Here is a 2864-nt window from a genome sequence, read left to right as displayed (position 1 = left end):
TTTCACCCTGCCACCCAGCTTAGTATCATCAGCAAATTTGCTAATGTTATTACTAATACCATCTTCTATATCATTAATATATATTGTAAAAAGCTGCAGTCCCAGCACTGATCCCTGCGGTACCCCACTGGTCACTGCCTGCCATTCCGAAATGGAGCCATTTATCACTACTCTTTGTTTCCTCTCAGCCAACCATCTTTCAATCCAAGTTAGTACTTTGCCCCCAATACCATGCACCCTAATTTTGCTCACTAGCCTCCTATGTGGGATTTTATTTATAATGGAACGGTGGAATCTAATGTTGTTTTTATAAGTATTTTTAGTCAATTTTTTCAGAGCTGTTATTACTCGCCACAAATAGCCACAGGGCGACATGACCGTCTCTCACAAGTATTCTTACATACAGATAACGAAGGACACCACTTTGACTGGGACAACACATCCATCTTAGGACAAGCTAAACAGAGGCACGCACAAGAATTCCTAAAAGCATGGCATTCCAACCGGAACTCTTACCAACAAACACATCAAGTTAGACCCCATCTACTATCCCCTTAGAAAAAGAACAAGAAAGGACATCACCACAGGAAATGACATCACCAACCCAAAGAAACCCAAACATATAAATAGAAAGCAGGAATCATGTCACTGCTTCGCCTGAGGCCCACTGAAGATGTTATCTAGTAGGGTGATGAAACGTCTGGAAATGAACCTTCTAGCTCAGCGAGCAAACCTACATCCAGAACACTTTTTTATATGTAGGCTGTAACGAGGAACTACAGTAAAGTAAGGCTCCATGACTGATGAGGAATATCTTCCCTTCTTACCACCAGCTATTGGCATGTGTTGAATGATCTTACTGAATGGCAGAGTAGACTTGATGGGCCAAATGGCCTACCTCTGTTCCTGCATCTTCTGGTCTTACAGAAAGACTTACAAGTTGATAATCAATCTGTGTGGTTGCCTTATGAATGCACTTTCCTTTGCCATCAACTCCTAAAGTGGGACTTCAACACAGAGCTTCTGAATCAGAGGGACGGTGCTACCCACTACTCTTCTTGTGCAGGCTTCCTCTTGTTTGTTCTATATAGATATTGCATCTCTATACTGATTTTTGTAAAATTAAAATAAATAAGACTTGTTGCTTCTGTATTTTGAGTGATTTGAAAACTAAAATAGGGCTGATGCTAGTAATCTGAAATATTTCTCCTGTCCTGTACTCTCCCTGGTTCTGTACTTATTTAAAAATTCAAACACCTGCTCAGTTCTGATGAAAGGCCATCAACATGAAACACTGTTGTTTTGGTCCCCACTAAGACTAGGATAAGAAGTGAATGGAGGGCATGATGGCTGACATTCCCAATTCCAAGATCTATTTCACCTTGTCAATGCACAGAGACAGGATCTGAGAACACCTCAGAGTATAATGGGTTCTCGATCAGATGGGTCACTGGGCTGAGGAGTGGCAGATGGAGTTTAATGTAGATAAATGTGAGGTGCTGCATTTTGGAAAGGCAAATCAGTGCAGACTTACACACTTAATATTACGGTTCTGGGGAGAGTTGCTGAACAAAGAGATTTGGAGTGCAGGTTTGAAAGTAGAGTTGCAGGTAGACAGGATAGTAAAGACGGCATTCGGTATGCTTGCCTTTATTGGTAAGAGCATTGAGCAGAGGGGTTGTGAGGTCATGTTGTGACTGTCCAGGACACGGGTTAGGCCACTTCTGGAATATTGTGTGTGCAATTCTGGTCTCCCTCCTATAGGAAGGATGTTGTGAAACTTGAAAGGTTTCAGAAACGATTTACAAGGATTTGCCAGAGTTGGAGGGTTTGAGCTGTAAGGAGAGGCTGGATAGGCTGAGGCTGTTTTCCCTGGAGTTTTGGAGGCTGAGGTTTATAGAGGTTTAGAAAATCATGAGGGGTATGGATAGAGTAAATAGACAAGGTCTTTTCCCTGGGTTGGGGGAGTCCAGAACTAGAGGGCATAGGTTTAGGGTGAGAAGGGAAAGATTTAAAAGGGGCCTAATGGGTAATTCTTTGATGCAAACGGTGGTATATGTATGGAATGGGCTGCCAGAAGAAGTGGTGGAGGCTGGTACAATTACAACATTTAAAAGCATCAGGATGGGTATCTGAATAGGAAAGGTTTAGAAGGATATGGGTCAAGTGCTCACAAATGGGACTAGATTAATTTAGGATATCTGATCGGCATGGACGAGTTGGACCGAAGGATCTGTTTCTGTGTTGTACCTCTCTATGACTCTACTAGGGACACCCACACAGGGCACATATCTAATCATGTTTATTAAGAGGCCAATGAAAGAAAACTGGCTAAATTCTCTAGGCAGTGGAGATGGGTTTAGGTATCTGCAAGTGGAAATTTGGCAGCAGACCAGAAGTGTAATTGCTCCAGGCAGTTTTAGAGATTCCCCACTATCTCTCCTGCCTAATGGGTACATTAGGTACTGGCTGCTCTTTTTCCCGATTTTTAAGGCATATTTTGTAATCAGCGATGTACAAGTTTTAGAAAGTACATGCTTTATAAAAACATGGAAAGAGCAGCAGGAGTAGGTCATGTGGCCTTTTGAGCCTTTTCTGATACTCTGTCCCCAAGGCCATATTCCTGCTTTCTCACCATACCTCATGATGCCGAGAAGATGTAAAAATGTATCAATATATTTTGAATACATTCAGTTATCCAGCCTCCACAGCCTCTGTGGTAGTGAACTCTGAGTGAAGAAATGTTTCCTTATCTTAATCCTATATGGTCACCCCATATCCTGAGACTGTGACCCCTGGTTCTCGACTTCCCAACCAGGAACATATCCTCCCTGCCTTTAGTCTATCTAGCCCTGTTAGAATTT

This window comes from Chiloscyllium plagiosum, chromosome 22 (assembly GCF_004010195.1).
Source record: "Chiloscyllium plagiosum isolate BGI_BamShark_2017 chromosome 22, ASM401019v2, whole genome shotgun sequence".
Lineage (NCBI taxonomy): Eukaryota > Metazoa > Chordata > Chondrichthyes > Orectolobiformes > Hemiscylliidae > Chiloscyllium > Chiloscyllium plagiosum.
Note: the sequence above shows the minus strand (reverse complement) of the source record.